The following is a 23,968-nucleotide window of genomic DNA, read 5'->3' on the forward strand; positions in this document are numbered from 1 at the left end:
GAGAAGATGGAGGTTTGGACCAGGTTGGCAGCAGTGTAGACAGAATGTGAGAGGTCCTAGCATCTTTGACCATCTCAGAGCTGGCAGGATTGCTGCTAGACTTGATGTGGGACATAAAGAGGAAAGAAAAACAAACAAACAAACTAACAAAAGACCCCAAGTCTTCTAGACAGAGCAACTGGGAGAATGAGTTTGCCATCAGTTGGGAGGGGGTGACACAGTGTCACTAAGGGAGGTGTGAGAGGGCCAGTTGTGGACGTGTTGACATCAAGACCTTGAGATGTCGATGTTGAGTGGGTAGTTGGATGTGTGGACTGGATTGTGGGAGTGAGGCTGAGTTGTTATTGTGGACGGGACTTGATGAGGTTACCCAAAGAATAATAAACAACACCAAACCCTACCACCTAGAGTAAGCCAAGGTTAACAGTCTGATAATTTCTTCTCCAGATTTCTCTTGTTCGTATATAATTAAATAACACATGTCTTAGTTTCTGACCCAGCAATGCTTCATAAGCCCACTACCATTCAGTGGCATCTAATACACGTTTGCCTTTCTTTCTCATGGGCTTGGCTAAAATATCTTCTCCTAGATTGTGGTTTGACTGGCTCGGCTGAAGGTCTCACTTGGTTCCACCCCACTTGTCTTTACATTCCTCTTGGGTCAGCAGCTTCCAAGGGCATATTTTTCTTGTGGTGTTGGCAGGAATGCAAGGGTGTAAGCAGACCCATATAATACCTCTCAAGGTCTGGTTTGGAACTGACAGATTGTCACTTTCGCCTGTGCTTCCTTGACTAAACAAGTCCAGGGGCCAAACCCACCATTAGTGGTTATGGGACGAGTACTCTTCCTACCTCAGTGTAATGCAAGGTCACATGGCAAGGGGACATGGAAAGCTACAGTAGGCGCCAATATAAACAATGCATCATCACACAATTCAAAACCCAGATTTTTATCTAAAGTATAGATTTGGATAATGGTATGATACTATGTACACTGTTTTACACACCAACTTACTCAAAATATATTTTTATGCATATATGTGCATATGTTTTAATGCCTGCAATGGATTCTAGTTTATGGACATACAATAATTTATTTAATGAATCTCCTATTTATGGGCATTTTGATTTTTCATGATATTTGCATTTCAACAAGTAATACTGAAATGAACATTTTATATTTATATCTTTGAACAATTTTTGTGAGTTTCAGTTCAGGATCAATCTCTGAAAGTAGAGTCAAAATATAAAAGGATCAAAGTGTAAAAGGCATAAATATTGAAATATGTTGAGTAAATATTATTTACAGGTATTGTGTGAGTTTCTCTTCCCTCCCATAGAGCATGCTGGTACCCATTTCCCATCCCTCTCTTGCAAATGCAGTGTTAGCATTTTTTTCTGTGTCAATTGATGAATAATTGACTAGTAAAGACAAATCCTTCTTTACATGTGTAAGCACCAGTTGATATTTCTTCCTTTGACAGGTGCTAGTAATGCTTGTATTTCTATCAAGGTAGTTTCTCTATTTTTTGCCCCCATTGGATTAAAAAAAAAGACTATGACCCTGGGCTGGAGAGATGGCTCAGAGGTTAAGAGCCCTGGTCGCTCTTCTAGAAGTTCAGAGTTCAATCCCCAACACCCCCATGGTGGCTCATAACCACTTACAATGGGATGTGTTGTACCTTCTGATGCCTTCCTTGTTCTGTCACGCAGGCATCTATGCAAATAGAGTGCTCATATACATAAATTTTTAAAAAAGAGTCTCTCTCTCCCCTCTTCTGGCTTTTACAGGTTATTTCTACATCATATGACTCAGAACCCCTTCCTCATGTGACATCAAACATCTATTTGCCCATCTCCTACTTCCTCCTTTGACCTGTTCTCTGCCTCCCTGTTAAATCCCCTTCGTACTCCTGTGATCAACGTGACTTGGATAATACAGCATGTTCTCCCAAACTCAGCATCTTCAAAGATCAATAAAATCATTTTTCCATAAAAGTTAATTTTCACAGAATTTGGTTGATTGGGTGATACGTTTGGCAAGCAATGATTTAACTTGCATGGGTGTCTGTGTGTGTGTGTGTGTGTGTGAGAGAGAGAGAGAGAGAGAGAGAGAGAGAGAGACATGCTGGTGCCTGAAGAGGCCAGAGCTGTTCCCTGGAACTGGAGCTGCAGGATGAGCCAGCCAGCATGGGTGCTAGGAACCGAGGCTGGGTCCTCTGGAGGGCTGGTGTGCACTTTAACTGCTGAATCATCTCTCCAGCCATCCCCCACCAATTCTTTAAGTTTTAATAGTATAATCAATTAGCTGTTATTTTTCTTTATAGTGTTGTTTGCCTCTTTCTTGCAAAGGCTTTCTTTCCTACTCCCTTTCTGCATCTAAACTTTATTTTAGGATGGTTACGTTTTTTTTTATGCAATCATTTGACTATAGCTAAGTCTGTGACTCATTTAGAATTTACTTTGGCATAAGAATGAGTCAGAGGTCCATTTATTTGTTTTCTTGCCTGTCTTAACACATCATGGAATAATCTGTATTTTCCTTAGTGATCTGAAATGCCGTCTTTATTATGTCCCAATTCCACATTTGAATTCATTTTCAGAGTCTTTATCTAGGTTTTATGTTTTACTTTTCTGCCTCTTTCTTTTTATATCATTATCAAAACATTTTTATAAGTCATAGATCCTATCTAGGAAGTCAAGCAACTGCTCATTATTCCTGTTCTAACTTTTTGGCTCCGTTTACATTTTAAAATTGTAGAATAGTGTCTACATATGGACACACAGTCTAGGGGTGCCTGCCCAGGTTTCCCTCAGCCAACAATGGATCCAGGATGGCCAGCACTTTTGAGGATCCCTCCCACAGTCCCTACCTGAGGACATCACTAGGGAGAGTCCTGAGTTAAATAATTCCTTTTCCTTTTCCTTTTCCTTTCCTTTCCTTTCCTTTCCTTTCCTTTCCTTTCCTTTCCTTCCTTTCCTTCCCTTCCCCTCCTCTCCCTTCCCTCCCCTCCCCTTTGTAGTTCTAACACATGTGCTTCCTTCAAAAACCCAATCCAAAATGTTTCAAACTGCCCCCACAGTAGTATTTTCAAAGACATCGATCTTTCTGGATTAATCTAGGATAGCTGGCATCTTGATAAGGTTGATTCTGCTTAATATTCCCTTGATCTCTCTACTGATTGGTTCTTCTATGTGCTTGCATTGACTTTTGGAACACACACAGGACACATGGGTTATTAGAGGCCTCCCTCATACTTCTGCCTGCCTCTGGTGAGATGCACACACACACACACACACACACACACACACACACACACACACACACACACACGAGTCTTATTTATGGAGCAGTGTCTGAAGCATTTATCGGGGCATTTCTTCGGCACTGTCCTCCCTCCTTCCTGCCAAGTGTCTTCCTGTTCTGTGGATCCATTAAGTTCTGTCTATGAGTCAGTGCTGGTTTTTGCCTAAGGGCATCTATTTCTGGGAAATGTAAACTGGGAGACACTATTTAAAGTTTGGCATCTAGACCTTTCTTTCTTTCTTTGTTTCTATTTTATTATATTTAAAAGATTTTTAATTCTGAGTAGCCCAAACCTAGTCAATGTCTATAACATTGCACAAATGGTTGGTATAGGAGCTACAAGTTGGCCAATCTCTTGTCCAGCCCTGGTCAGTACTTTTCATCTCTCACTCGTGTTGGTGACATTGTTTTGATGTAATCATCTTGACCCAGGGATGTTTCCATGACAAAAAAGCAAATGGTTCATCTTGTGTCATAAACAAAGACACAGCTATTGCACTTCTGTGAACACATCCTTTAGAAACATTAGCACAGGTACAAAGAGAATTTTGTACACACTCATTGTACAACTATTGTAATAGGGGAAGAGTTGAGAAACACAAGTGTTTATATAGAGCTAGCTACATAGTCTGCCCAAAATACCATGTGACTGTAAAAGAGGAGAGTGCACACACACACACACACACACACACACACACACACACACAAGCTGGGTGGTAATGGTGCACACTTTTAACCCCAGCACTTGGGAGGCAAAGGCAGGTGGATCTCTGCGAGTTCGAGGCCAGCCTGGTCTAAAAAGCAAGTTCCAGGACAGCCAAGACTACATAGAGAAACCCTGTTTTGAAAAACCAAAGTGGGGCTGAGGTTGGGATGGGGAGAGGAGAGCAAAGCAAATTACATAGTATTCGTCTATATTTTTCTTTAAAAATGATTTGTGTGTAAATGATTTGTGTGTGTGTGAGAGAGAGAGAGACAGACAGACAGAGAGGTGGGGGGGGGGTAAAATAGCAACAGCAGGAAATAGTGCGGAAAAAACAATAGCAGCTCCCTGAGTGGCGAAAGCAGTTGGAGAGGAGACTGGGATGGAATGCTCCTCACTGTAGAGTTGTTTTAGTTCAAGGGAAATTTGAACAACGAGAATGCATGGCCTATTAGTTTTTGTTTCTGGAGGAAGGGTCTTTCTATAGTCCAGGCTAGCTCAAAACTTGCTGTGTAGCTCAGGCTGGGTTCAAACTCAACAGTTCTCTTGCTTCAGCTTCCCCAGTGTAGACTGGCTATTCATTTGTTCTTTCCTTTTTTCTTTTCTTCCTCCTCCTTCCCCTCTCTCCATTTCTTTATCCCGTCCTCCCCCTCCCCCCTTCTTCTGTCCATGTGCTATCTACAACAGATGTCTTCACCCCATCTCAGATCCTTACCTGGTAACCAACATTACCCCAGCCTATATAACTTGTCTGAGCCTTACCCTGCTGTGAAAGGATGCCTGTTTGTGTGCTATTTTGGTGATTTAAAATCTGATGTAGTTATTATGAATAGGTAGTTCAAAATCACTCACACACACACACACACACAGGACCAGCTCAACAAAGATGTGAAAAATAAAACTAAGTATCTACACTAAGAAAGCTCTGAGGGTTTGGTGCAAGGATGTCTACACTCAACTGGCAAGTAGGTATTTGTTTCAATATTCTGGCTGCTTTGCTGGCCATGATCACTACTGCGTGTAGACCACTCATGTTGGTGGTTAGCTGCTGGGAGAAGCTTCCCAGCTTGGCATGGGATTTCTGGCAGTGGTGTCAGCATGGTTTCCATGCCTCCTATCAGTGTGGATGTGGTTGCTGCAATGCTGTCATCATTACCAAGGGAACAGCGGACAGAAGAACAACAGGCTTCCTAGCTGCCCCACTGATGGGGAGAGCTGGGACTCTGGCCTGCCACCACTGGCAGGCCAGAGGAGAAGATGTTTGTCCGACCTTGCAAACTTGCATGAACCTGTTAGCTGTTGTCTGGAATGACCTTCACCTTCAAAGATGTCAGGAGCTGATGAAGAACCACACTTGGCAAACAGCAGCAGTGACTTGCTTTTCCAGAAGGCATAATGCTGACTGCTGACCGGTTGCACACTGAATTATTGGCTGCATCTGTTTTGCTGTGTTGTACCCTTGCGGCCAAGGGGCATATTAAGGTGACAAAAATGAAAAGCCTCACTTCGATGTTGAATAGGGCAAGCTGATAAATGCCAGTGTCGTGGGTTACTGAGGACACAGAGTTTATTGTTCCTTTTCCTTATTTTTTGGCTAGATCGTCTCAGGGTATCCAGAGCCATAAAAAGACACTTGGGAATTGCAGAAGTAAAACAATGATGCAATTCTAGCCTCTTGGGTCCTTTGCTGAGCCAGACTAAATTTTCCCTGGGAAATGAAGTTGTCTTATGAGTAGGAAGATTAGGTCATATCGTTTGTGAGTATGTGTGCCCTACTTAGTGGCCATGGGTGGGAACCGGATGAGTGAGGATGGGCAAGAGACTGAGAGGCTGTGCCTGGAGCCAGACGAATAAGATAATACAGAAAACAGTTGCAGGGCTAGAGAGTTGACTAAGCAATTAAGAGCTCTTGTTGCTCTTGAAGAGGACCCAGATTCAATTCCCAGCACTCCCATGGCAGCTCACACCCGTCTGTAACTCCAGTTGTAGGGAATCTAACACCCCAAGGCACCAAGCACCTACATGATATACACACATGCTTGATGGCAAAATAGTCATACACATAAAAATAATAAATAAATCTAAAACATTAAAAAAGAAAGAAAATAGTTGCCAAAAAGGATGAGAGAGGATCTATGGCAAAGTTCATGTGCTTTTCTTGCTCGCTCAGAATTTGCATAGGATGTTCTGCATCGAAGGGAACACAAAAGATCAATACATGCATTCGTATTTCTGCTTTCACTGCTAATTCTTCGTGGGGATTTCCTCCTGAGGCCTTGTTTATCTCGAGGACATATATTGTCACTGGCCATCTTTGGATTTTGTAGTTAAAAACTGCAGTGTCAGGGTGTGCTTAGTGTCTGCAAGGAACCAGACAGCCTCAGAGATGTTCACTTATTTGAGAAGTCACATGGGGAACTTGTCACATCATGGCACAGTTTGGCTGCTGTGTCACTAGAGATTCCGGTGGTAGACAGTTCTGAAGAATTGGAAACTTAGCCAGTTAACTTTTTATGATTTGGTGCTACAGTGACACTCTGTGTGGATAAACACCATGCGTTTACGTTTGGATACAAAGAAATCCTTCCCCCTTAACAAAAGGCTCTTTCACAGACAGTAGAGGTGACCAAGTGACAAGCATTCAGTAGGTGTTGCTAAAGGCTTTTATTTCTGAGATCATTATTTTCACTTTCACACCAACGTTAGACAACTCAGCTTAACTTCCTGATAAGTATGATAGCAGTGTTAAATACAGTGGTCTCCCATGCAAAATCGTGGACTTTGAAGAGAACCAGTATGTCATCCATCCATGCAACGCATGCTTATTGAATTTTTTAAGAGACAGGCACACAGCATGCTGGGAATTCTGGACGCAGTGATGAGCAAGAGCAGACTGAGTCTCGGTCCTGCGACAGTTCACAGCCTGTGGAAGCGGCAGACGCTGATCAAATACCACAGCAACACACATGTAAAGTTTGGCAAGTGCTGTGAAAACTAGGCATGCCCTTTCGTGAAGGCATATAACAAAGGGAATGGTGTTTACAGTGAGATCAGAGGTTGCACATAGGGCCAAGCAGGTGAAAGCCTGTTTGAGGGGCTAGGAGAGTAAGAGAGGGTCGGTACACAGAGCATTTCAAATATAAAAGAATTGAAGAGGGCTGGAGAGATGGCTCAGAGGTTAACAGCACTGGCTGCTCTTCCAGAGGGCCTGAGTTCAATTCCCAGCAACCACATGGTGGCTCACAACCATCTGTAATGAGATGTGGTGCCCTCTTCTGGCCTGCAGGCATACATTCAGACAGAACATTGTATATACAATAAGTAAGCAATCTTTAAAAACGAAAACAAGGGAGACAGAAGCAAGTGGATCTCTGTGACTTCGAGGCCAGCCTGGTCTTCAGAGCCAGCTCTAGGACAGGCAGACAGGCTGCAAAGCTACACAGAGAAACCTTGTCTCAAAAAAAAAAAAAAAAGGAGCCAGGCGGTGGTGGCGCACGCCTTTAATCCCAGCACTTGGGAGGCAGAGGCAGGCGGATCTCTGTGAGTTCGAGGCCAGGCTGGACCGACAGCCTCCAAAACAATACAGAGAAACCCTGTCTCGTAAAACCAAAAAAAAAAAAAAAAATTGAAGCAATGGGAAAGGCCTGTGTCCTCCACAGAATCCCTCTTTTTTCATTTGACTTTGGTCATATCCTTTTACTTAAAGTCTTACTTGAAAAAAAAAGTGGAGTTTTTATACTAGCTTCTTATCATGGTAAATAGCAACTGTTCCCTAATTGATTAAAGGCTGAGCAGGCCGTTTGAATTCAGAATGAATGGTAGGTAATGGCATGAGTTTTGCTGAAAGCTGCTTCTAAAAAAAAATAAAAACAAAAATATATCCAGCTGAGCTGAACTGTGTCATGTAATAAATGCCCAAGTTCCTCCAATCATGTTTTGTTCTGTGACAGAATCACATTTGGACCAGCACTCAGAGCCTCTAAGGGAGAATTGCATTAGTCAACTCTGGTCGGCCTGGATCTGATGAGTCATCTGACCTGCTGCCCTGGGTAAGGCTATTATATTTCAGGGTACAGATGGAGATTTTTCTCTTTAAAGGGTAATTGCTCAGGAAACCAAAACAACCCACCTCTCTTGCTATTTTAAAAAAGTTCTCTCTCTTTTCAGGCTGAATAGAAGTGTCTAGCCGTGTGGATGACAAATCCTGGGTTAATTTGATTTTGCTAGGAATTCATTTGAAAAGCATCTCAGAGGTAGGCCAGTGAGATGTGGGGGTTCTTTTACTCTGGCTTCTGAGTTCTTGCAGATTTTCCTATACAGGTTAGGGCCTGGTTGGTTTTGAACCAGGTGAATGAATGCCATTGAAAAGTTGTCCCTGTGTAAACAGGCATTTTAGTGCAAAAACAGTGCCACCTTTCCGCCAAGAAGCCTCAGTAGGAAGAGAGGGCACCTTTGTTTGTGACCTGGGCCCAGGAGATGCTCAGCTGGAGGTCAGGCTGTGTAGCCAGCTCCCCCAGCTGGAAGCTCTTGCTTCTTAGGTGATTTCATTTGTCCTTGGGAAAAGGAACTCTGAGATTGCCCTTCCTGCTCACTGAAGGGACAGATCCATCCATCACCACTGAGTGAGCGCTTGTCACTGATGTGGGCATGGCTACCTCAGTCTCCAGCCTCCTGTCAATTAACTCTGGAAGCAGAGGGGTGAGGAAATCAGAAGAGCAGGAAATGGGGCTAAAATTAGCTGCAAAGGGAGACAGAGCTGAAATGTCTCTTCTGATGGCATTTGGTTTCACAGTTCCTATCAGATAATGGTTCTGCTGATTACAAGGAGGTGGGGCTTTGGAAGTAATTATCCTTGACTGCTGGGTTGGGAATGAGCTGCTGCCCTTCTGAGGGTTACTGGCTCAGGCTGACCTTTGGGTGGTCTGAGTACCCAAGTGGCAAATGCCACAATGGAAGCCAGTGGCTGTTGTCACTCAGCATGGCTCTTCTTGTGTCTGTGGACGTCTTCTCATGACTTAGGGACCCGACAATAATCTCTTATGGAGCCACGAGAACGACGCTTGCCTTGCAAGGAAAAACAAAACATGTAAGAATATGTTGGGGAGCTCATCTTTCTTCCCAACCACCCATCAAAGAGGTGCTAGAACTCCACAGGTGTGATTTAAGTCTTAGCCTCACCCTGGCGAGACTCATCTTTAATCCTTAGTTTCCCTACCTTAAAAATGGGGGCAACCACTCCAACCTTATTGTGGGAATGACGTTGTAGAATAAATGTTTGTTTTCCTGGGCTTGACACGTATTAAACAGTACAGGTTAATGTTGGTGGTATTTGCCAACTAACATGTAGAAAATGTCTTCTGTATGTTATGTATTGTGAAAGATACCCCAAATACTAAATGTAGTTTGAGAGAAAAGTAGGAACATGATAATGTGAGCGCATCTCACTCATGCCAATGGTCATAGGCAAAATATAATTAGAAGTCAAAGGAGAGAGCAGTGGATAACAAGAAGTTCAAAGAATACTGGGACTTCATTGGTCACAAAAGGCTTCCCGGAAAGGGAGGCATAAGGTGCTGTGGGATGAATTCTCCTCTTTCAATCCCGTCCCCAACCCGAATCACGCTGATCACAAAGGTTAGCTGAGAGGGACTCTGCAGGACAATCCAGGAGGATAATCTTAGGATGCGGTTCTCAGGTTATTTTGCTACTGGCCCAGCTGTCAGCTACACATTCATGTCCCAACAGACGGTGCAGACTTCCTCTGTGACTGCTTCCTCAGCAGAGAGAGAACTAATTCTGTCTTTGAGCATTCATTCATTCAGATCCCATGTTACTGAACACCCAACATAGATCCTAGTCACTAAGTGCTGGAGACAGAGAGATGAAAAGGCTTGAGAACCATCTCCATCTTTATCTTCTTTCTTTGGACAACTAAGTATACAGTCCTTGGATTGCAGATGGATGCAACAGTGTCAGTCTCTGCAGGGCGGGACTTTCAGGATCAAGTTTGCTACACTGATGCCAAAGGGAGGGGCCTTGGACTGTAGCAATGAACACTGGGACCCTGCTGCCATTTAAATAAGGGAGACTATCAAACACAATCTAACTCATTCTCTGTCTGTCTGTCTGTCTGTCTGTCTATCTATCTCTGTCTCTGTTTTTGTCTCTCTGCCTTCATTTTGACTTTTTTCTCAAAAAAAGTGTACACTTCTGCCCCTTTCCTTACAGAAGTGATGCAAAGAGTACTTTTGGGGAGCCCTCCCCCGCTTTGGTTGGTCCTCCTGACTGGTCAGTGCCTGGGGCTTTTCTCTGAGCTGTATTTACCTACGGGGCAGGGGCAGTGTGCCTGAAGGCATGGTCCCACCCCTCATTGACTTGCTGCCATCTGTGCTCAGTGCAGAATGTTCCCCTCCATTCCTGCCCTGTGACATCCCCTCCTGTAGAGTTTGGCCATCTTCCCAGTTCTTTTTGTAGGGCTTTTATCCAAATGGGTGAGTCAGGCTTGCTGTCATCATCCATGCTGCTCTTGGCTTGGACCGTTCTGTCTTTCCCAAGATCTAAGATAAGGAAAGAAGGGTCAGGAAGATGGAAGGCCATTTCAACCCAAGTGTGTTTTCTCTCCAAATCTTGTAGAGTCTAATGGCTTGTATTTTTGATCATCTAGTGGTTTCTGTGTAGAATGTCCCTCTGCCACATTGCCAGGGGGAGGAGGACAAGTCACACTCTGTCTCAGCAACCACACACTGAAGAAGGTTTCCACTTGAGACTCAATTTTGGGGTCAGATAATCGGGAATGTTTATTTTCTATCTGATATTTTTCACTGTTGGGTGACTGCGACAGAAAAGGTGATGTTTTCACCAAGTCTATTTCCAGGCAGCCTCCTCTGGGCACGTGGGAAACTCTATTTCTCAATCCCAGTGAAATCTGCTGGCCTGTGGCTAGTGCTGGTCACCCAGCCTGCCTGAGGTGGCAAGGAAATCCATTCTGATTCACCTGTTTCTGTCTCTCTTTTAGTGACTGTGTAGACTCTTCCTGATGATGGACCTCCAACTGGTCTTGGAAGGGAGCTTCATGGAGAGCTGATTAGCTACGGAGGACTCTGTGAGTGAGAATTAAACTGTGGCTGGAATTGTGATTTGAGTGTGACATGTCTCTCATAGACTCATGTGTTTGAATACTTGGTCTCTGCTGAGGTTGCTGCTTGGGAACCTTGAGGAAGTGGAGCCTTGCTGGAGAAATGGCTCAATGGGAGGTAGGCCTTGAGGCTTTATAGCATGACCTCACTTCCTGTTCTGGTATCTGTTTGCTGGCTGTGGGTGTAGTGTGGCCAACTCATGATTCCAATGCTGCGCTTTGCCCACTGTGATTGACTGTATATCTTCTTAAACAGTGATTCCCCCAAACAAACAAACAAACAAATAAACAAACCCTTCCAGAAATTGCTTTTGTCAGTTATTTGGCTTTAGCAACAAGAAAAGTAACCAATACAGTTGAGATATTTAACTGGGATTTTTGTTACTGCACTGTAATCTAACTAATTCTGACAAATACAGAAATCTTACGTGCCAATATTACCACCTACTTTCCATCGTCATGGCTCCTACTGCTTTTCACAAGGACTTCTTTTTAAAACGTGTGTGTGTGTGTGTGTGTGTACACGCACTTGCACTGTGTCATAAGTGTGGTTCATTCTCTCCTACCTTGTGGGTCTGGGGATCAAACTCAGGTCATTAGGCTCGGCAGCAAGGGCCTTCCTTTACCTGCTGAGCCCCTCACTGGCCCACAGCTAAGACTTCTATCGCTGGAAGTTATGATGCTTCCGCCTCTTTCTCATTGCTTATTGCTAATTCCTTTTATCCCTGGACTTTTAGAAACTTAGTGGATGAAAGTAAGTGTTCTATTGTTGTTCTGGTTAGGTTTTTGTAAACTTGACACAGCCAGTGTCATCTGGGAAGAGCGAATTTCAATTCAGAAAATGCCTCCATCATATTGGCCTGTAGGCAAGTCCGTGGGGGAATTTCTTGAATAATGATTGATGTGGGAGGACCCAGTCCACTGTGGGTAGTGTCATCCCTGGTCAGACAGTCCTGTGTTGTGTAAACTCAAACAGCAAGCCATGCAGAACAAGCGGGTAAGCAGCATTTCTCCATGGGCTCTGATTCCGTTCCTGCCCTGACTTGTCTTCATGATGGGTTGTGACCTGGGGGTTTAAGATGAAATAAACTCTTTTCTCCCCGAGTTGCTTTGGTGACAATTTTTATCACAGCAATAAAAAAGCAAACTAGGACAACTGCCCAGGACAAGAAAAATAAGTAGAAAATAAAAGGAAATATATTTGTTTCAGACACATTTGTCTTAATTCTATGAAAATGGCTGGATTTTCTTAACTCAGACTCACTATAACAATATCTGAAGTTCTCTGACAGAGGGAGGATTCAGTTTCTGCGGGCCATGGGTAATCTCATAAGAGATTTTCATGACTGAAATTACCATGACAACCTTTAGAAAGGACCCTACAGCTCTGAAGAGTAAACACCTCTACCCTTCCAGTCCTTTTCTCATAAGGGGACTCGGGGACAGTTTTTGTAACTACAGAAAATGGATAATAGAAGGCTTTTACAATTTTCTCAGAGGAGAATCATGTTAATGTCCCATGGCCACCACAGCAAAATGCAGCTGCTATTCTGTATCTGCCAGTTGGGCACACACCAAGTCAATCCAATGAGCACTGAAAATACTTCTTTTAAAGATTGCATTGTGCCGCGCATATTTGTTGTGACTCCTTGAATCATACAGTCCAACAACTATTTGCCCAGCATTTACATCGAATTAAGGTGTTATAAGTGATCTAGAGATGACAAACTGCATTTGGAAGGATATGCATTGTAGTAAGCAAATAGATGATATTTAAATATGGAGATTTGAGCATCTGAGGACTTTGGGATCCAAGGAGATCCCAGAACCAATGCCCGCGGACAACCAGGGATGACTGTAACCTAGTCTGGATGACTTAAATGACAAATGCATTTTCTCACAGTTCTAGAAGCTGAAATTCAAGATCAGGATGTGGCCTGGGTTGGTGCTTGACGAGTCTTCCTGGTGTGTACATGGCTGCCTTTTCTGTGTTCTCACAAGATTTTTTTCTGTGCATGGAAGGAGTGAAGGAATGCCTCTGTGTGTATGTGTGTGCTTCTTGAATATCCCCTACTTTCCTTAAAAGAGATTTATTTGTTTTGTGTATGTGTGTCTGCATGAGTTTATATGCACTATATGAATGCAAGAGCCCACAGAGGCTAAAAGAGGGTGTCAGGTTCCTTGGAACTGGAGTTATAGATGGTTGTGAGCCACCATGTGGGTTCTGGGCACTGAATCCAGATTATCTACAAGAGTGTAAATGCTCTTAACTGCTGAGCCATCTCTCCAGCCCTCACTTCCTACAAGCACATGGGTAATACCAGATTAAGACCCTATTGTGAGTTTGTTTTTAGTTTTTTAGGGTGTGTGTATATTAGCATCTCTCTGTGTCCAGTTGTATTGACAGTTGGAATCTCAATTTAGGAGTTTGTAAATGATGTAATTTACTCTATCACACAACTGTTTTGTATAATCGAAATAGTTGTGATTTAGTACTAAGGTTGCTATTCACTGACATGCTAGCAGATTTGGCTGCAGTATTGCAGTATGCATTGTAAAATCAAGGAACTCTGGGGAGGGTATGAAGGTTAACAGTAACAGTGACTGGAAACTTTTCAATCCTAGGCCTCACCTGCCCCCATGTGCTAAGTATGGAGGACGACTCTCTCCCACCTTTCCTTTCAGTTGAAACTTTTAAATGCTGATCCAGAGGCTGAGAATATAGCTAGGTAGGTGGTTTGCTAAACATGTGGGAATCCCTGGCTCAGTCTTCAGTACTGGTCATGGTGTTAGCATGCCTAAATCCCTAACACTCTGGAGGCAGAGGCAGGAGGATCAGAAATTCAAGGTCATCCTTTCCTACAAAGTGAGTTAGAGTCCAGCCTAGGATATATGAAGCCCCATGCCAAAGTTCAATAAAATCAGACATAAGAAATGGACCCTCAGACTGAAGTCCTTTCATGAGCCCCCATAACCTGGAAGTGTTTAGAATATCTGCTCTACCATAGTGGATTTATCGCTGTAGCTTAACACCAGACACCAAGCACCTGGCCCCTGCATGCTTAAATAAACGACCAAGGGAATGAGTGAGTTGATACTAGTCATCAGTGTGGAAACCTCTCCTCTTGACAGACTGGTTGACAACTGTTGGGTGAAAGTTCAGAAGCTTCAGGCACTCTGAGTCTGGGCTTAGCAGCTAGCTAATTGATAATCTGTGGGTGGTTCATTGCCAAAGCCTGAGGCTCTGGCTCCAGCCTAAAACAGACAGTTGAGGGTCCATACATTGCAAGAGCCTGTCAAGTTACCACGGATGAGTCTCCATACAGGTGAGATTTATAGACATTAGTGGAGGCTTATGTCTACATCTACTGAGCCTTTTCTTGGCCATAAAATATCATGAGCTCAGAGACTACTGTTCACCTGGTGAACATCACCCAATTGCAAGCATAGTGACTCAAAGAAGTCACCAGCTTTGGAGTAATGCAGATGTCGTGGTCTTACTCGATGCCTGTGATGTTCCCAATCACATTTTTAAAAATGAAAAACAGAAAGGCTTTAAAATGAGGTTTTCAACTCTAAGGAAGAATGGATGTGAGATGAGAACTTCTCTGAAATGTTCCTTTTGGGGTGTACAGAGGGGAGCTCTCTCTCCCCTCATATAGTCTAGTATGCTCTGCCCTGTCCTCCCATCCACACTCCTTCCCTTGGGCTCTTTTTATTTTCCAGGGAGAGAGTGAAGAAGGGAGAAAACCTACTGGTGTTGGTGGGTGTCGTGTGAGCCTCCTCTCTGGGTTCTCCCTGACTTTGTGGAAACTGGAAGTTCTTAACTTCCTGCAACCAGACACATCCCATCTCTTCTTTGTTTAACTGGAGATGATCCTCAGGCTTCTAGTATTCAGGCAAGACTTGATCTCTCCTGTGAACACTGGGGGCGTGGCTCTAGGTCCCCAGGGTGCTTTCTTTCTCTGGTTGGTTCAGAATGAGGCTTTAGGTTTCTCCCCTGCAAGCTGCTCCTGCAATCACAGTTGGGCCTGCCTGAGCAGTTCCTCGGGTACTCGTGGCTTTCACTGCTTGAATTTGTTTTTGTAAATTCTCAAACTTCCTTCTAATCGCTGGGACCTGTACTTCTCTCAAGAGACCCTGCTGAGGTGAGCAGTATTGGTCCCACCTTGGAGGAAAAGGGAGATGACAGTGAGGCACAGAGAGTGTGTTAATAGGACTTTCCTGTTCTGGCAAGAAACAGCAGACCCAAGCATGGAACCCAGGACTACCCTGACCCAGTCTTTATTCAACCTCTACTTGTTTTTCCTACAAAAATCACTCAAAAGGTTGCAATCTGGGTACATTTCCCAACTCTCATTTCTAAGCTAAGTGAAACCCAAGGTCCACATAGAAATCTTATATTCTGGTGGATGGAAGCCTTTGGCTCTGACTTCTAACATGCTTGTTCCTCCCAGATACCATGTCATTGCTCCAACTCTTTTTCTTTTTTCCTAGTCCAGTTCAATTCTTTTTCCAAGCCAAGTTTTAGTGTAATACCCACATTCCCCATGCAGCCTTCTCCAGGCACTGCAACTTGCTCAGATCTCTTTCTTCTCAAGGTCAGAGACCAATTTAGAATGTGTTTGCTTCTGATTCCACAGGGTTGGTGTAAATAATCTCTTTTATTTCTCTGAGAATAGAGGCCATGGCTCCTTCTTTTGACTTCCCTATAATTACTAGGCCATTTCTAAGCAAACTGGGTACTCACCGAGAGATCCAGCCTGTTTTCACCCTGGGGATCACAAGGCACTTGGAGTCGAAGAGGCTGACTGAAGAATGGGATCAGAACTGCAGCAGCCACAGGGCTTCCGGGCTGCACTACCCTGCTTCATCTTCATGGCATCTAGAATGTACTGTGCTTGCATCATCATTGAAGCAAGTCAGAGTGATTTTTGAATGTCAGAATCCAGGACAAACTTGGTCTGCATTCTTAGGTCACAACTCATAATATCTGAGTGAGGATCTCAGACTGGGCTTGAGATGACCTCTCTCATGTTAGTACTCATTATAGCTTGTCTGGGGAGAAGGCTCCATGGGTACTGTGCCTGCTTTGCATATACAAAGGCCTGAGTTTGGATCACCAATGCCCATGTAAAAAGTTAGGTACAGCAGAATGTGTCTATGACCCTAATACTGGGGTCAGATTCAGTGAAAGATCTTGACTTATCTGACCTCCACACGCAAGCATACACATGTGAGCATTCACACACAACACACACACACACACAAAAAATAGGATTCCATAGGATTTTTTTATTGTTGATTATGGACATGTTTTCATTACATTTGTTTGTGTGCTCACATGTGTGTGTGCATGTGTGTGTACACCATGGCATACATGTGGAATTCAGAGGGCAATTTTGCAAGAACTAATTCTTTTCATCATGTGGGCCTGAGGATTGCACTCAAGTGTTCAGGCTTGAATGCTGGCTGAGACATCTTGCTGGTGCAATGATGACATGTTTTCAAGGCATAGTCCCAGACAGTACAAACGGAAGCCTCAGTGTTAGATATCTGGTGACCCAAAGGTTTTACATTCATACATATACTACGTGCGATTTGCTAGGCAGGCTCTTTTATCTGGTCTCATAAATCCTTGCTTCTGGGCACATCTTGAGGTGTGTTGCACAGAATGTGTGCTTGAACCCTTTCCCAGTGTCACCATCCACAGTAAGTGTCCAGACTCAGGCTGCAGGCATGGGGGGCGGGGCTTCAAGTTCAGCTAGGCTGGGAAGCTCCTTGGGCTTTCCACCATTCCTTCCTTGTTTATTTGTCTTGTTTTTTCTTTGCAGAGACTAACTTCCTCTCAAATCTCATTGTAGAAAGATTACCCTGCAGCTGCAGGAGACAGCTAATTAGGACTGGGGTGGCTTGGTAGCTCATTAATGCCTTCTGCTTTGCTAAGTGCAAAGGTCAGCGCAGACTGCCAGCATCCCAGGTCATGGTGTGAATGGCAGCTGGTCAGGGAAGATAAATATGACAAGAGGGGGCACACAGTGAGGTTATTATTACAAGAAGTGTCACCCAGATCATAATGGAATTTAACCCGTGAAAAATCACTTAAATCATGACCTAGCTCAAAAGGAAAATCACCCCCTAGCCTTCCAGGTTTATTGCAGCCCAGAGATTGTTTGGCCATTAAAATGTCACTTGCAGAATGAAATAGCTTGTAATGCTGACTATAAAAGGAAATCGTTTTTTAAATTCTTCTCAAAATAGTCCAAGCATTATTGAATGGCCAGTTTATTATGTCTCTGGAGAAATAATTATGACTTAAGGCCTCTGAAATCTCCCTCCTCCTCCTCCTCCTCTTCCTCCTCTCTCACCTCTCCATCCCCTTCCTTCTGTCCATCCCTCCTCTCTGTTTGTTAGACTCATTGGAAGGGCTGCACTAAAGAGTGTCCATCACCGCCACCGTGGCTCTACGAGGGGAGATTGCTTTATTCCCCGAAGAGAACCTGTGTGAACCCCTGGGAATCCTACCTTCCACTGCTTAAGATGGAATACTGCAGAGTTCAGGTCAAAGTCTCGCAGTCTCGGCCATGCAGCCTCATCCAGCCGTAATTAAAATAACTCTGATGATGTGAAAGACAGAGTTAGTGTGGAAGTTTATGATGACACGTGAGAAAGACTAATGGACAACAGATGCAAATCCTGGCAGAACTGCTGCTCGAATGCTCAGAAGCCATAGGAGAATTACTTTACAGCACACCCGTTTTTAGATTATGTAAGAGCGACATGTGAAAGAGTGGGGTGACAATATACCTTCTGCTCCTTGCTCTGTAGGTGGAGACCAGGCTTTGCATCCACAGGACATAGTGTACTTGCTTTCTTGGCAGGCTAGTGACCCAATACCAGCATGGCAGGGACCACCATCTGACCTCCTTAAGGACAATGATTTGGCTATCAGTTCTGCCTTTCTTCCTAATTTCTGATCTTCCATTTTAGTGTCCCCTGGCTTCCCCTCTAATACATATGTCAGGAGGCAAATGCTACACATGTTATCTAAAGAGAAAGCTTAACACAAAGATTTCTTAGTTTCTAGACTGGAAAAGCAGGGAGAGAAGGCTAAGGTATCTCAGAGATGGGAACTGAAGACAGTGACAGCCACAGGTGGGGGCGGAAGAACAGAGAAGAAGTTGGAAATACTGCTGGGTAAAAGCATCCGATAGGAGCCAGATCTCAGACTTCTAAAAGGGAGTCACTACTCAACTTACTCTGGTGACTCTCAGAAGGACAGGGGGGCCATAGATTTTAAGAACTCTAAGGAGGTCGACACTGGTGTTTCCAGAGTTTTTGTGAGCTGGGTCTTGCAAGAGCTGCTGGGTGAGAAGTGAGGCCCAGGCAAAGCTCACAGTATCACACAGTAAAGAGGAAGCACAAGTCCCTGTATCCATCTCCAGCATCACAGAGCAGAGCATCAGTGAGAAGGAGGGTAGTGGTGATGGGGTGCCAGGGATCAGGGTGGGGAGATGGAGGTGAGGTGGGGTGGAGTCAGAGAAAGGACAAGTTGAAACTGAGACACAACAGCTTAATGACCAGCATAGAACTCTGATTTCAGAAACCAGACAATCAGTATGAAATCCTATTAGCCAGTGTTTCTCCAGATTATACTCTAAGAGCTGGGGAAATGAACACAGGGTGCATCCACAAACACATTAAATCTGTCATAAACTTGAGTCTAGACTCCATTGGTTGCATGGCTTCTAATGTCCATTTTTGTTGTTTTGTTTTTGTTTTATTTTTTTGAGACAGGGTTTTTCTGTATAGCCTAGGCTGTACTGGAGCTCACTCTGTAGATCAGGCTGACTTCAAACTCACAGAGTTCCACCTGTCTCTGCCTCCTGTGTACTGAGATTAAAGGTGCATGCTACCACTGCCTGGCCCAATGTCGTCTTTATAATAGGAATGTCTGTGTTGACTCAGGTCCCTTATCCAATAGTCCTTAAAAAATCCCATGAGCAGTCTTTTCAGTTTGTGTGCAATTACTTAGGTAATTAGCTCTGCCCACTTTGGGAAGGATGGGTGTAATTTCCACTTGGGGACAGTTTGCTGTGGTCTTAGAGATTTCTCTACAATGGGACCCAGCCACTCCTTCTCTTTATTGGCTCTGCATCTGAGAACTAGCTGAGGCAGAAGCTGGGAGGGTTATTGTGGCTGTCCTTTGTGGTAGCTGATGCCAACATTCCACCCACTCACTTATAATGTCTGTGATCATTTGTTCTGAGAAATATACATATTGGTTGTTCATCCTTGGGAATACAGAGACAGTCCCAGCAACTACTATAACCTGGTTTCTCTTTATGGCAATTATGCTTCTCCCTCTTGCCACTAATGGTTAACTATTGGTACCTGACTTCTGTTCTTCTGGAAAGTCACCTAGAATCAACAGTATGGGATGCTAGTGATACTGCTGAGGCCACTGAAGCCATTTAACCCGCATTCTAGCTAAATCCATGACCTGAAGAAGTCATCAGGGCACAAACATTGACAGATTAAAATCTTGACTCTGCCAGTTACCTCCAGGTCAACCTTGGCATGATTACTCAATGACTTTGTGTCTTAGTTTCTTTCTATATAAAACAGAGAGAATAATGGTAGAAACACTATGCAGATGTACAGGGTTAAAATTCTAGTCTGCTGGGAATGGTGACTCACACATCACAAACTTTTTAACAGCCCTTGCTAGTAGCATTTCTATTAAAATGGAAAAAACTAGCATGAAAGAAGCATCATTTTAAATATCATAAAAAGTTATTAGACATGAAAAATAAATCTAACCAAATATTGGGAAATAAGAGACAAAATTATCATTATCTGAGGATTACATAATTGGCCAGCTGAGGGCATCTAAAAACAAAACAAAACACAACAAAAAATTCTTTAAAATCAAAATGAGAATTTAGTCAAATGTTCCCAGTCAATACTTTCCCTAACATTTTACAAAAGTCATTGAAAATATGAGACACTTGGGGGTGGAGGGAAAGTAAGAAGAGCCAGAGTGCTTCTATGTGGAACTGTGAAACATTCAAAACACTACACAGGAAAATGTGTCTCTGGACAATAAGTCTTGCTGTTGATGTGATAGTAATTCTTCCTAAGTTAATTTAAATTTCATTACACAATTTTAATCAAAACCCAAATATTATTTTTAATTTGAAAATGACCCTGTGGTTTATCTGGGCAAATAAACAACGGGAGCAGAGAAAATAAGTTGCTGAGATGGTTATAATGGGCTGTCTGTCACCACCAGACGTCAAACACATTTATAAAGTCAACAGAGTTTATATACTTCTACTGGTGGAAAAATAGACAAAAAAGTAGAAAAGCATTAAGTGTTCATAAATGGACCTTACATATATATTTAAAAGTTAGTATGTAGCAAAATTGTCTTTACGAATTACACTGGAAAAGAGAGCTAATCCCATTAGTGAATTTGGGGATGGAAACTAGCTGGGAAACAATGAAGGGACTCCTCTTCTTCATGACTCACTCCTTTGAGTTCTGAGTAGGACATCATTGAGCATAGGCACATGACCCCACCAGCCAGCTTCCCATCTCTGAAGGGATGCCTGAGAAAAGCTATCTTGGCTCAGAACTACAGGTGCTGCAGCTCATGGCCTGTTGGCTCGGTTGCTTTTGGCTTTTTGTCAAGGCAGAACACCATGGAGGCAGGGGGGGGGTAGGGGTGGTGGCGGTGGTGGGGGAGAATATGACAGAAGAAATTGTCCACCTCATGGTTGCCTAAAAAGGGACAGAGAGAAAGAAGAAGGAAGATGGGCAAGTCCCCGGTGGCCATAGTTAAGTAGTGGTGACAGGAACAAACATTTGTAGGTAGCAATTAGAACATTCAAACATTTACCAAGAACAGTTTCCAGCAAAAACAGTTCTGCAGTATGACCCTTGGCCTGAGGACTGTGGTAATCGTTCCTTAAGGTAGTTTTTTGCTTGATTTGTCTTTCTAAAATAAAAGGGTTTTTATTAGTGGGCAGAAACAGCACAGCTAAGTGAAACTTTGACTTACTCTACTTCTACACAATCCTATAGTTCCAAGCCAAAGTTATAATAGGCTAATATCAAAACATAGAGTAGTAATTCTATTTTGTTAGATGCATGTGTGAGTACAAAACATATTTGCATCATCTCCTCTGCATCCCCTAAAGGATTTAAGGACCTCACATTCTTGATCCCAATAGCTTTCACTTTCTTCTTTGTCTTTGTGATAGGCCACAGATACAGTAGGAAGCCTACACTGTCTCACCAAGTGACGTTCCTTAGTAGAAACAGTGCAGCCCCTGGAGCCGACTCATCAATGATCCAAGTCTCTGGGATACTGCTTAAGCTGACTGCAGTATTTCCTTGGACTGTTCACGATCCCTGAATGGCGGCCTCAGTAGATGGGGTGTCTGTCGCTCATAATTCCAAGCACATGGGGAAGACGAGACACTGTGACCTTGGAATCCATAAATGGCAGAAGAGGAATTTGAAAACATGATTAAACTACATCCAACCAAAGTGTTCCTAGGATGGGGAAGCCCAGGCATCCAGCAAAACAAAGAAGAACATACAGGCACTGACTAATTCATTTCACCCAGTGGAGTGGACCAGGGTTACTAACACTGTTTTAATCTATGTATCCTTTGAGACCTGGCATATTGATATGTAAAAGCACTTAAACACACACTGTTATGGCCCAGGGCTGTCAAGGGCTGCTTTGAATTAGAAAGAGCTAGAAATATCAACATCGGAAGACATCTGCCCAAGGCTCAGCACTATAAATAGTGCAAAGCAGGCCCTCTGGTTGGGGGGTTGGCCCAGGGCCTAGGCTTTTTCTTGGGGAGAGCAAGGATAAAGAAGAGAGGCCACATGGGATCTGGGCATCTGTCTGCTGCTTTCCTGGTCACTCTGTCCTCTCAGGAAAAGCCCATTTGCTGTTTGTGAATTTTTCATCTCTCCTTTTCCTTTCCTCTTCCCCAAGAAACACAACACAAATACAATTCCTAGTGCGGCAGTAACTAAGGCAAAGTTTAACCTGTCCCTTTCTTATGTTAGTTATGAGGCACTAGAGACACACAACCTACTTCCTGGCATCTGAAGGTCTTGTTTCAGGGATTCATGTGAGGCAAAGAGATGAAACATGGTGTGTTGAAATATGGAATGGCCCATGTTTCTCTCGGATTTTATCAGGCCCTCACAGTACTCCTCGGAAGGTACTGAGGTGCCTTTGTGACAGACAGGCAGGACTGTGAAGGTCCTACAATTACAGACCCCAGTCATGTGACTTAGATGAATCTTCCTCTGTGGCAGGGGTCTGTCAGTGATATGGACTCAAAATACACCTTTTACCTCAAAGGCAAGAAGAGAGAGTTTATTTTGGAGCTGGATATGAATGACAGTGGCCCAGGAACATAGATTTAGTTTAACCCAAATATCATATCATAGCTCAAATATCACCATGTGATAACTGTGCCATGAAATTTGTAGTTACAGAACAAAGAAAGGAGACTCTCTGCTCTGGGCCTCAGATGTCCTGATTGCAGCCTCAGCCTGTGGGTTGGTAGAAGTTTGTGACCTGTTGAGTTAATATATCCTACCAGGTTTTGTATGATAGTCACAGCTGAGATGGGCAATGGATGGCTACTAATGGGGCTAAAGATAGCCCAAGAAGATTAGGCTGTGTCTGTGTCTTAGTTAGGGTTTCTATTGCTGTGAAGAGACACCATGACCGTGGCAACGTTTACAAAGCAAACACTTAGTTGGGTGAGTTGGTGGTTTACAGTTTCAGGGGTTCGTCCATTGTCATCATGACAGGGAACGTGGTGGCGAGCAGGCTGCTGAGACCTCTACACCTTTCAAGCAACAAGAAGCTGTCTGAGACACTGTTGGCATCCTGAGCACAGGGAGCCTCAAAGCCCACCCTCACAGTGACACACTTCCTCCAGCAAGGCTGTACTCACCCTATCAAAGCCACACCTCCTAATAGTGCCACTTCCTATGAGATTGTGGGGGCCAGTTACATTCAAACTACGATAGTCTGTAACATTCCAACTCTCGGCAGTCACTAAGTTCAATCACTAAGTCCTAATCAGCCAGTTAGTCAGCCTTTAGGATCCTGTGACTTATTTTCTTTCTAGTAACTCAGTTCACAGTAATACAGCTGCGGAACTCCCCCCCCCCATATTTTGTTGTCATGCAAGGAAGATTCAGAAGTGTTTGCCGAGAAATTGTCCCAGCTCATTTAGAGCACAGCGACTTTCAAAACTCCCCTTCATTATGACTCAGCCACTTCTTACCCAGGTGACTGCTTGGTTCATTGGGTCCTTGGGAGAGAGCTGACTTTGAGGTCCAGGTCACTCACATTGAAGGATGTCAGGCTTTGTAACCCCGAATGTGCGATTTTAGTGGGAGAAGATTTTCGGGTGAAGGTGCTTGGGATGGGCAGACACGAAGAGTTCCGTCTGTCTGCCTGGGCCTGATTTCCCTTGGGAAGGTGACATCAATTCCCCTTTGTTGAGGTCAGGCCATGGCCACTCTATAGTGTGTAAAACAAGCAGCCTTTGACTCCATTTTAAGGATGAACATGTGAATGGCTTCATCTGGAACGGAGCACAGACTAATAATCTTGTTCCTGAGAGCAGAAAGGATGTCGCTCTGTAAGTCGGGACTGTAAAGGCACATGGTGTATTAAAGCCTTATAAAATCCCTCATGTGGAGCCCATAAAGAGATGGGCACTTGGTGCTGTGAGAGTGAAGGCCTCCAAGCTGACCTGTTATCTGGCCA

The 23,968-nt window shown here is 43.7% G+C and overlaps 1 long non-coding RNA gene across 2 annotated transcripts in view; it reads left to right on the forward strand.

Moving 5' to 3' along the window:
* Window positions 1–23,968, forward strand: part of LOC121133175 — a 46,152-nt gene that overhangs the window by 10,343 nt on the left and 11,841 nt on the right. For both annotated transcript variants that reach the window (XR_005869948.1, XR_005869949.1), the window contains exons 2-3: window positions 7,961–8,059; window positions 11,026–11,112. This is a non-coding gene — a long non-coding RNA (uncharacterized LOC121133175). The remainder of the gene's footprint in view (window positions 1–7,960; window positions 8,060–11,025; window positions 11,113–23,968) is intronic.

Source organism: Mesocricetus auratus, unplaced genomic scaffold (genome assembly GCF_017639785.1).
Source record: "Mesocricetus auratus isolate SY011 unplaced genomic scaffold, BCM_Maur_2.0 Super-Scaffold_100020, whole genome shotgun sequence".
NCBI lineage: Eukaryota > Metazoa > Chordata > Mammalia > Rodentia > Cricetidae > Mesocricetus > Mesocricetus auratus.